Below are 12,518 nucleotides of genomic sequence, written 5' to 3' on the forward strand. Positions count from 1 at the left end.
CCCCCGGGGAGCGGGCGGAAGCCAGCAGGTGGACATCCTCCGAGGGGTCCCAGACTTCAAGAGGGCATAGGCTGGGCTGAGGAACTCACCCCCCTCCCCCCTGAGTGCACAATTTTTTGTGCACCGGGCCTCTACTATATAATAAAATCCTAATATGCAAACTGACCGAACAGCATAACAACTGGCGTAACGACTGGGCGTTATGACATGCACTGACCACCAGGAGGCAGATGCTCAATGCATGAGCTTCCCCGGACCAGCATCTGCCCCCCAAGAGGGAGGAGACTGGCAAGGGCAGGGCCAGCGAGTGGGCAGCGCTAGGCCACCAGCTACGGTGGCTGTCAACAAGGGCCCCCAATCGCCCTGCCCACCGGTAGACCCACAATCGGCCCTGATCACCAGCCAGGCCTAGATACCCTACCCTATATATTGGAAACAGTCTCTTAGATTTAAAAATTAAAACCTGGCAAGGCTACTCTAACACTGAAAAAAAAAACCAGGATGATGCAGCATTAACATGCATGAACTCTGATTTGCACATTTTGTGGTCAGCCCTGATTCTGACTCCTATAACTGTGTGACAAAGCCAATTCTCTCTGCTTCAGTTTTTCCATCCATAAGATGGGGAAAATGGTACTACTGCCTCAGAAGGATCATGTTATGTACTACTTTTTATAACCAGGAGAAAAAAATGTAGCTGCCCATACAACAGCAAGATACCTTTCACCTGTATGAAAAGCATGATTACTGGTGCATACAACATCCTGGATTGCGAGAGGGGTATCCAACTGCCTGTTTAGGCCCGACAACCCCCAAGGGGTCCCAGATTGCGAGAGGACACAGGTCTGGCTGGGGCCTCTAAAAGTAAATAATCTTGAACATAAAGAGTTTCTAATTTAAAAGTCCAATATATAATGCTATGGAAACATAAAAAAACTACATTCATCTAATTTTAGAAATTCATACTCCTTAACCAGTGATTCAGAAAATATGTAAAACTGGTTTTTGTGTTATTTCATGTGAATATAAATCATGAATATCCAGTTAATAAATATGTAATGAAAGAATTTGACCTATTTACTACAACTTTAAGAAATGTATCATTTTGCCCAGCCAGTGTGCCTCAGTAGTTGAGCATTGACCCATGAACCAAGAGGTCACCAGTGTGATTCTGGTCAGGCACATGCCTGGGGTTGCAGCCTCTATTCCCAGTAGGGGGCATGTAGGAGGAAGCCTATTGATGCTTCTTTCTCATCATTGTTTCTATCTATCTCTCCCTTTCTGGCTCTCCGAAAAATCCTATTAATAAAAGCCTATGTGATCGTCATGCCGCAACGGAAGATCACCAAGAGACTGTGTGCACAAAGAGCACGCGCGGGTGGGTGGGCAGAGGCTTGACACTGCATGCGTGGCGCAGAGGCAGGGCCTGTGGCTCTGCGCAGCGAGGCTTGGGGGTCCCGTGGTGTGGAGGCAGGACCCCCGGCTCCAGCCTACCTCTTCGGGGAAACCCATTGAGGAGCCCCGGATGAGTGGGTGGGGCCTACCTCCTTGGGGCGATAGATTGCGGGGATCCTGCACTGTGAGAGGGCACAGGACAGGCTGGGGGACGCCCCCCCAAGTGCATGAATTTCGTGCACTGGGCCTCTAGTTAAAAATAAACATATTAAAAAAATATATCATTTAATTAAATGAATTTAAGTGCCCTTCTTTCATTTCTTTCTATTCCAAGCAAGACAGCTGGCAAGTTTTTTAAAAGGAAAACACAAGACTTAAGGGAGGTGGAAAGATGGACACTAACAAGGAAACCTCGAATATGGCTGAATGGAACCGTGTTTATCACTAACTAGTCAAACTAGTTGCTGTATTCACATGGGTTTGGGGGTTGCAAAGACAGAACATGAAGCAGGTAAGCTGCTCAACTGACAATCTTACTATCCCTTCCCTTCCTAGTAATACATCACATGTTCTGAGACTCTGGGCCAATAAGCAGATAAACTGTAATGCCACATCAACCTAACCGCATGTGATAATGCAGACAAGGAATTTAGTAGATGGGCATTCAGAGGCAGAGGTGGGTGACCTGGTTGCATAAGTCCATCGATCCTAATGAAACACTGATAGAAAGACGGCAGCTGATCCCTAAAATAGAAGGTAGATTTTTCATAGGTAGGAAGACCTCAGGACTGCCTGCTTTACTTAATGTATATTTCACAATGTCTAAAACAGGAACATTTTATATCTCATTTTGAATCAAAACATTCTTATAAATTGTGCAATACTGAAAAGGTGAAATGCTTCTGATATTTAAAACAGGCAAAACTGGTTCCATCTAAATCGGATTTCTTTCACTCACACTAAATTCAAAATTTACCAACACTTAAATGTACGCCTCTGTTACAAATGTTAAACATCTAATTTATCAATACAAAAACTTAAAAGAAAAGTAAGTAGAAAAATATGGCATAGCCTTCTTTCCTATCATTGAAATGGCTTATCTACATTTTCTAAAAAATGGAACAACGACACAAAATACAATACCTTCTGGAAGTGTTTCTCTCAAATGTTAAAATAATGGGTCCTGAGAACAGAGTTCTGAAATAGCTCACAATCCAAACAATTCCTGAAAATTAAGAGAAATAAGTGTTACTTCAAGTGCATCTTACCTTTAAAAAAACAAATAGTATGTTTTACAACAAAATCCTAACTACTGACTAAAATAAACTAAACTCAGAAAACAAACAAGATTTATTGCGAGATAAAAATATTCTTAACTATACATGCTTTCCTTGGGCATAGCTGTTGACCAAATCAGATTTTTAAAAACCTGCATTATAAAATTATTTACCAAAATAGACTTGTTTTTATTACATTTTTATAGTAGTCAACAGAGAGTTTGAAACAACCCCCCTTTTTTTTTCTTGACCACTGGGAACAAAAGTTGTTAAACTCAGAATTAGAACCATCCTAGATCTAGAATGGCATCAACTTGTGGGAAAGTTTATATTTTCAGGAACAAAACAGTGGGTGAAATGTTTTGGGCAAGAGGCACAGTCTCCATTTAATACTGTGGTAGCTGAGGAAACTTCACTTGATCAGCAGGCCAAGGACAGTGAAGCTAGTTGGAGATAAAGGAGGCATGATACAAACTCCCTGGCTCCATTACAGGAGCATTCCATTTATATCAGTCACTGTCCTTGTATCTGTTTTACATTTCTAGAATTCTCCATTTCTATCCTGTAACTTATAACTTATACTCATAAATGATAGCTTAGCCCAGAAATAGGTCCATAAACCTGAACTTTAACCTCTCAAAATAAAGTAGCTATTTTACTTATTTCTTCATTTTATCAGTAGTCTTTAGTCTCCCTAAAACCATACACGGGTACCAAATGTCTGAGAGATGCTTCCTCATTACCCTAGGAGGGAAGGCTCTTCAACCACTGTACCTCTAAGTCACTGTCTCTATATCTTGCTTATTGTCATTCTCCCTGTGAACTTTTCATTCATCTTTGAATCTCCCAATACCTAGCATGATGCAAGGTACAGAGCAGATGCTCAGTAATTGTTTTAATAAGCCACTGAATCTTAGAAATGTTATTATTATACCATGCTGAAATAAAAAATACCATAAAAGAAAGTTATATGGTTCAACTACAAGGGACAATAGTTGCCTTTCTTTAAAAAAGAAACAAAAAAACATTTTTATTGAATTCAGAGAGGAAGGGGGGGACAAAGAGAGAGAGAGAGAGAAACATCAACAATGGGTGAGGAATTATTCATCAGCTGCCTCCTACACAGCCCACACTAGAAATCAAGCCCGTAACCCAGGCATGTGCCCTAACCGGGAATCGAACTGTGACCTCCTGGTTCATAGGTCAATGCTCAACCACTGAGCTATGCTGGCCGAGCATACTTGCCTTTCTTTTAATTACTTCATTCTTTCCCTTTCTCTCTCTCATCTTCCCCCCGCCAGCCCACCTCAGTTCTTCATCAGCAAGACTTTTCAAGTAAAGGGTATCCCAAAATTCACGCAAGAAGTAATTTTGATAGAAAACACAGGTTTATAATTAAAAATTGTAAATTTTTTATTGATTCATAAAGTATACAGTATAGGATTATGTATGGAATAGCATATCGGGTAAATGGCCTCCACGGCTTTGCTGGCACATACGCACTCTTTTGTTGAAATTTTCCATGACCATTTTTGCATAAATGTGGCTGAATTTCGTTGATACAGAGCTCAATTTCCTCCGTCAAGGCATGGGTGGTCGTGGGTTTGTTGGCATAAACCTTAGACTTCAAAAAACCCCAAAGAAAAAAGTCCAATGGCGTTAAATCCCATGATCTGGGCGGCCAATTCTGATCACCAAAATGGGAAATTACACGACCAGAAAATGACTCATGCAGTAATTGAATTGTTTCTCAGGCTATACGGCATGTGGCACCGTCTTGTTGAAACCACATGTCGTCCACATCCGTATCTTGCAATTTAGGCACAAAAAACTGGATTATCATGTCGAGATAGCGAGTACCATTAACTGTTATTGCCTGAGCAGCAGTATTTTCAAAGAAGAATGGTCCGATGATGCCTCCAGCCAAAAATCTGCACCAAACAGTGACACGCTGTGGATTTTGCCCGATATGCTATTCCATACATAACCCTATACTGTATACTTTATGAATCAATAAAAATTTACTATTTTTAATTATAAACCTGTGTTTTCTATCAAAATTACTTCTTGCGTGAATTTTGGGACACCCTTTATCAATGTCAATGCTCTGCCAACCCCTATAGACAATTAGCCTCACTGGGTAGCAGGTCTCTTTATAGGTGAATTGGGACTCCAGTCCTATTGTCTGAGGTCCTACACCCTATTGGCATGATAAATGGATATTAACACAGATTCCCCTAAGCACATATTGGCAGCTCCTAAGCTACCCTCCATCTGCAGCAGGAAATGTCATTTATATGTGTAAGTCAAAATACTTACAATCAACACTAAAGGCACAATGTACCTCAAACTTTAGAAGACAGAAAGTATCACCTTAAAGTAGAATTATAACTATTAGAAAAAACAAACACACAAACACTCTGAAGAGACTTCCTATTGCTTAAAAAAAAATGTGTTGTTGGTTTTTTTTGTGGTTTTTTTGGGGGGTTTTTTGGCCCCAAATCATTTCCTATTAGGACACTACCTTTTCAGCAGCTAAATAAAAACATCACCAAATCATTTTACGTAATAAAATTTAACCTTATTCTGACCTTCCACATAAAGCAAACAAACCTCTCTATCCAATAAGATCCCATCTGAACTATGTAAGGTGATAAATAATACCTTAATTGCTTTTACTTACATGTCTTTGAAACTATTCTGGGCTGAAGTCACTGACTCAAGGTCACATTACAAAAAAGTAAAATGTATGTCCAGCCAGCATGGCTCAGTGGTTGAGCATCAACCTATGAACCAGGAGGTCACAGTTGGTTCCCAGCCAGGGCATCTGCCCAGGGTGTGGGGTGTGCAGGAGGCAGCTGATCAATGATTCTCACCACTGATGTTTCTCTCTCTCTCCCTCCCTCTCCCTTCCTCTTTTTAAAATAAAATAAATAAATAAAAAACAAGGAAAATGATGCAATTTACCCAGGAGGAATGATATACTTAAGACAGTGTGGTAGCACCTTCTCCCTCCCTCATTAGGAGACACCAAACGCATAGTGCAATTAACAGGTACATCTCTATTTGAAATGTATTACACATAAACACATTAATTTTACAAATATAAATATGTACTAAGACTATATATTTAGATAAGTTTATCACATATTACGACTTCCTTATTAACACCAATCTGCCTGAATAGAGACAAATTACAATCCTATACCCTAACAACATTTAAAATCAAAACATGAAATAGGGCAATTCTTTTTTTCCAGAGTCTCATAAAAATTGCTAACTACTAAAATTCAGGTTACAAAGCTATAAAAAATTTTAGGACAAGAACTGAAAAAACAGCATCTTAAGTACAGGCAATCCCTGACTTTTGATGGTTCAACTTATCATTTTTTTCAACTTTACAATAGTGCAAAAGCTAAATGCATTCAGTAGAAACCATACATCAAATTTTGAATTTTGGTATTTTCCTGGGCTAGCTAAATGCTGTATGATACTCTCTCCCTTGTGACAATGGGCATTGGCAGTGGGCTGCAGCTCCGTCAGCCAGCTATCAAAGGTAAACAATTGATACTTTACAGTGTACTGTGCTGCCAGCATTGTTTGGATATTGTGTTTTGTTTTCACATCCCATCAGGTCTACAAAATGTTCATTTGTGTGTTCTGCTTCTAGTGGGAAAAGGAGGAAGGCAATGACTTTTGAGATGAAACTCAAGATAACTGCCCAACTGTAGGCTAATGGAAGTGTTCTGAGCACATTAAAGGTAGGTTAGGCTGTTATGGTGATTAGTAGATGAGGTATTGAATATATTTTCAACTTACGATGGGTTTTTCAGAATGTAACACCATCATAAATTGAGGAGCATCTGTATATTAAGAATTTTTGCTTTTTTTTTTTTAACCTAAACAAGCATATGTCCAACTAATTTGCTTAGAGGAGCAGAAGACTTAACATGCATGTCTCAAAGACAATAATGCCACATTAGTAAAACTAAGGAAGTACAATAAAATGACAGAAATTAATGACCATAGATTATAAGGGACAACATATATTTTTCAAAAACCTCAGAATATATCAAAATACACAAAAACAAGTTAATTCTACAAAATATTTTCCTTCAGTTTAGTAAAATTCTAACACAAACGAGGTATTATTGGCACTTGAGTTTACTGGAGAAAAGGGAAGGAAACTATAAAGAATGGAATCTAGGTTACACAAAAATGTTTGTCATAATGGCACAAATGTAGAATGCCAATTTTTTTTGGTTTATTATAATATAACCAGGAAATTCATTTAAGAAGTATGTGTCCATTAAATTAGATAAATTTCCATTATTTATTTTACTACACAAGTACTTTTATACTACTCAAGCCAATCTTTTGCAATTTAGAAATGATTTAATGAAAGAGAAACAATATTATAAAATTTATGCCTTTATACCTTCTCTCCCTTGGTAGAAGGGCAAGACCTTTATCGTGTAAATCTATAATGGATCCAAATCGTCTCATTTGATGCTACTCCACAAAGAACAGAGGATGAATACATATTTAAGTACCATAATCCTAAATAAATTCCAATAATACAATGTTACTTTGTCATTTCTAAATGAAAAATAAAACACCTTAATTTCTCTTTATAAGTTAAGCCAATTTCCTTTGGAATTTCTCAGTAGTAAAATAAAAAATATTTTTAAAGATACTAGTTATTATTATGAATAACATGTAACATTCAGTGACCATATCCTGTTTAGATATTTTAATTTTCTTTCTTTAAAAAGCAATTCAAGGTCTAATACAATGTATCTACAGTTGACCTTTGAACAACATGGGTTTGAACTATGTGGATCCCCTTATACAGATATTTATATTCAATAAATACCTGTACTATTTTTGATCCACAATTAGGATCTGTGGATGTGGAGGGCCAACTGTATGCCATTCTATATAAGAGACTTTAACATCTGTGGATTTTGGTATCCACAGAGGTACTGGAACCAATCCTCTGAGGATAATGAAGGACAATTTAAGTTTATGGGGAGTCAAAAGTTATACAGGGATTTTCACCTAGGGGGGAGCAATTAGGGAGGGAGAAGGCACACCTAACCCCAGGTGTTGTTCAAGGGTCAACTGTAATCTGCATAATTATGTAACAGGCAATTCATGGTTCACATACTTTGAGAAGTATAAAAGCAAGGGGGCCAATCAAAATCTTCTAATATTATTTCCAATGTTCTTGGTTATATTTTTATCTGAATTCAAATTTTAGGTTGGTAGTAATTTGATGATAAAGATAACTTTGTTATTTCTCAAATACTTCCTCTGTCCACCCAAAAGACTGAAAGCTTTATACTCCTAAAGCTCACTGATTATGATCACAATACCTAAGTTCTAATTCATCTACGTAAAATTAGAATTTTCCTTTTCATGGATGTGTTTGTGTATCTTTAAATGGGCTACAACCTTGAACTGAAAATAAACTATATTAATGGCATCACTCTTACAGATCTCAAAGTTAAATAGATAACTCTGAGTCTAGGTTTAGACACACTTAATTTTAACACAATGCATCAATCTCAGGTGAGCCTAGTAAATCCTGCCCACAAAGCCACATGTGTGTGTCTTTCTATTTTTTCTTTTCCCTTCCTCTTCCCCATGAGGTCAATGAACAAAATATTACATTTCTTAAATATATTTGATGGTATGGAGGTAAACAGTCTATAAACGAGGTACCTGAGTACTTACCAGTTGAGTATATAAAATTAAATCCTGGACTGACAGGGTTGCTTAGGTAACACTCAGAAAAGAACTATGTGACTCCAACTATAGGGAATAAGCCATAAACACTTCATAAAATCAAGTGTTATCTAGAGTAGACCATCTCTCCATTTGAAATACCTGCTAGAGAATATGTTAATTCACAATTCCATTTAGGAAATATTTTTCTTCCTCTCTCACCTGTTCCCCCACCCATCTTGCATTCAATTCCATAAATAGCAATTATCTCCCATTATAAAACAGTTGGCGGTTAAAACAATGAGCCAAGGAGGAAAGTACAATATTCTATAACTGACATTTACTGCATTGGCCTTGGACTTCTAATCTTTACCAGACGGGCACACAAATCAATCCATCAGCTCATAAAGGTGTGCTTTTTTAACCTCTAAAACAGATGGGATTGGCCAGAAGTGTCTGGCATGTCAAACTGCTAATCACTGCTGCCCTTTGCACAAAATAACCCACTTAAGTTGAGGCATGGTTGCACTGTAACCGACATTAGTCTGTGGGAAACCCATTTAACTGTCACACACTCCTGCCACTCCTGCTCTCCCTTAATTAAGCCTAATGCCTTATGCTTTGACCTTTTGTTCTAGTCTATTAACCCTATCTAGTACAAGTTCAATTATGCTAAACTAAAAACTTTGCTATAAAATATTAAATGCCATGCTCAAAAAATCGTAAGGAACATCCTCCCAACCCTTAGCTCTATGCACCTTGTTGCTCAAAGCATACAACAATAATACTTCACTTTTGGAGTGATACTGATTCTTAGAGAGTCTACAGAGGAGAAGAACCAAATTATCAATCTAGTCCACCGACTTTTTTACGAACTGAAGCCCGAAAACACTAAATGACTCTCCCATTTCATGGCATCAGAGGAACCTCACTGAATCTACCTAATCTTTAGCTCTTTTATTCTCCATGGTACCTCTGATTAATAAACTACCCAGCAGTGTATTATGGTTACTAATGTTTTCACCACAACTCATTACATTTTACCACGACTATACCACACACATAGATCTAAAGCAAAATAAAGAGGCCTATCAACAGAGTTTAGAAGTAATTTTTTCCTTTCTTCCCCACACCAAAAATTTCTAGCCCCTCACTACTTTTTTTCTTTTTAAAAGTAGCAATGGTTGTTTAGAACTGCTCAATTATGCAACACTTAAACAGCAATATGCATGAAATACGTTTTTTTCCCTGATGATTTATTTAAGTATTCAATAGGGCAAATGACTTAAGATCCAGAAAGCAATTACAAGTTGCTTCTTAACCCTAACGGACAAATTCACAGCTGGTTATTTTTAAAATTATTTTCACACCTATATGTATATGGATTGCTGTTCACATTTATCAGAAGTCTAAAAAATAAAAACTTTAAAATTCACTGCAAAATGAAATGAAATGTAGTCCAAACTAGCAAGCTATTATCACAGGGGGATTTTTGTGTTAGTATATAATAATGTGTCTTATTATGTCTCTTTCCACTTCATATAACTAAAAAACATTTTACTATTCTATACAATTAAAGGTCAATTAACAAAATAAAATTTGGATTTCTATTTATAACTTGTTAGAAAAAGCATATCAATTTTACATTTTCAAAAAATTTAAAGTCAGATTTTAATTTTATATTTTTGGCTGACTGCCAAAAGGCCCAATGCCTATTTTCAAATATGAACAAATATTGTCATTTTTGCCTTTAGCAACTTGGAACCATACAGGTTAGCGCCATTATAAAATGGAAGAGATAATAGTTTTCAAATGAAGTATTATTCAGAGTTGTGATGAAATGATGAATAATTTTGTCGTTGGAACAAAATTCACTACTTTTTAAGAGGAAAAAAGACATTGTGGTACAAGAGTTTAAAACTCAAAGTGAATGTGTTCGTGTTATTAGAATAATGCCTTCAAAGGAAAGTATCTATTGGAGGAACATACACAAAGATGTATAAAATGTAAAGCACGCGGACGGATGAGTAGTCAAAACTAAAACACTTGTAGCAGCAAAGCAATGATTTAGAGTCTCATTTGCATTTTTTTAGTGCATTGGCAAATAATGTTAATTTAAATGAGACATCATGCCTTAGTTATAAGAGTCAGTTCATGAAAATAGAAAATAAGTTTGCATCTCTGCTGAGGAATTCAACGGTGAAAAATTCATATTAATGTATAGAACTGATGCACTCTATAACATATTGACAGGCAAAGAAAGAAAAAGGCAGTTTGGATACTCAGGATATGCACTGATGAAAGCACAAAGAAGGATATACTACACGAGAGGCCCTGTGCACGAAATTCTTGCACGGTTAGGGTCCCTAGGCAAAGAGGGCCTATCTGCGGGGCAATTGGGGGCCCCAGCTGGCACCCACCTTGGCTGGCCTGGGACCTGAGGGCTGGGAGCAGCTCCTGCATTGAGTGTCTGCCCCCTGGTGGTTAGTGCGCGTCATAGCGACTGGTCATTCCACCGGTTGTTCTGCTGTTAGGTTGATTTGCATAGTAGGCTTTGATTATATAGGATAGTTTTCTAAGTTTTTACTCTTTACTGAGGACAATAGTCCATTAGTCTATATATCTTCTTTTCCTATGACTTATAAGCACGTGACTACACAGAGAAATATATGAACCATGAGAAGAGATGGTTTTTCTGTTTACAAGAAACATCTACTTCCACGCAAGCAAAATTAAGTTTAGTAAAAAAACTTTGTCTTCACAGAACAAGAAACTGGGTTAAAGATATTTTAAGAGCATTTGTTAAATCTCAATGCTGTAAATATATAACCCAGATAATCTATACATTTTCTTTAGCATTAGAAAATTGCTAGTCTGGAAATTTCTGAGCTCCATTTTAAAATAATTTTCTCTTCTGCCTTAGCATTATTAATCTAGTTGAGCATGACAGTGTTCTAAAAAAAAATTCACCTCTAGAAAAGAACAAATCTCAATTTATAAAAAATAACAAAAGGGCTTCATATACTAAAGTCCTATAACTTACTGGTTTGAATAAAGTCATTCTTGATACCCTCTAACTTTTAAGATTATTGAATGTCAAAATTTACTCTAGACATGAGATTTGAGAGGCCCCCCCTCCTGCCCAACTAGTCAAATCCAATGCCATTAAATGTGTCAAACTGGTGGATTCTTATGACAACTGGAAGTGACTAAGGAACCTGACTATATGATTCTAGAAATATTTTATTTCATTTCCTTAAAAAAAAATGTAAATGCCCCCCAAAGATTCTGTTGACCATGTTTTCAAATCTATTATAAATTGAGTGGTTTTAAAGAAAGAGCATTACAAAATAATCCCAAGTGCCAAGTAATTATAATGTCACCAATAGTTAGGTTCAGTTGTCCCTTCATAATTAATATGCCTGTAAAAAGATGATACATTTTAAGGAAGGAATATTATTCCTTTTAGAAGTTCTAATTTAAATACATTAAAGAAAAAAATGTAGAACAGCAGCTATTATGCACAACTTACACATAATAATTAGCAGCTATTATATATAAATACACAGAGGCTCCATTCCTGACTCTCCCCCCACCCAAAAAAGCCAGATTTTCTCAAGAGCTGGCATAGGTACAGTGCAATTCAACAAATGTTTATAACAGCCTTTTCTGTGCCAGGCAACTACAGCACTGACAACACACTGATGAATATACTCCTATTCATGGGGCTTACCCTATACCGAGGAAGACAGACATTACACTAAGCAAGTGTGACCATTACAATGAAGAGAACCATGAGAGACAAACTGGATCTTGTTAGAGGTTTGGAGACTGTCTCAGCATCTATGCTCTCTTCCCCACTATCCCATAAGTGGGAATATTTCTTTCCTATTTGTTTCACCAAGGTCAGGAATGTGGTCTGTCTGTGGCCCACATAAACAGCTACCATTAGATCTCTTCTCTCTTGCTTGCTTTCTATGGGGTAGACCTAGAGGGTTGGTTCAGGGCACATTATCAGCAAAGGTCCACACAGTGGCCTCTCATCTTGTTACCTATTCATAGGAAAATATGGGAATGGGTTCCATAATCTTCGTCTTATGTTCCCAATTAAACCCA

At 37.2% G+C, this 12,518-nt stretch overlaps 1 protein-coding gene across 4 annotated transcripts in view; it reads right to left on the minus strand.

Moving 5' to 3' along the window:
• Positions 1-12,518, minus strand: part of NRIP1 (nuclear receptor interacting protein 1) — a 121,482-nt gene that overhangs the window by 98,794 nt on the left and 10,170 nt on the right. For 3 of the 4 annotated variants that reach the window (XR_001515598.1, XR_001515597.1, XM_006773941.2), the window contains exon 2: positions 2,539-2,620. The gene's annotated coding sequence lies outside the window, so the exon portion shown is untranslated. Of the gene's footprint in view, positions 1-2,538; positions 2,621-8,544; positions 8,550-12,518 lie in introns of all 4 variants that reach the window. The other variant, XM_015570601.1, reaches the window with a different exon arrangement.

Source organism: Myotis davidii, unplaced genomic scaffold (assembly GCF_000327345.1).
Source record: "Myotis davidii unplaced genomic scaffold, ASM32734v1 scaffold24, whole genome shotgun sequence".
NCBI lineage: Eukaryota > Metazoa > Chordata > Mammalia > Chiroptera > Vespertilionidae > Myotis > Myotis davidii.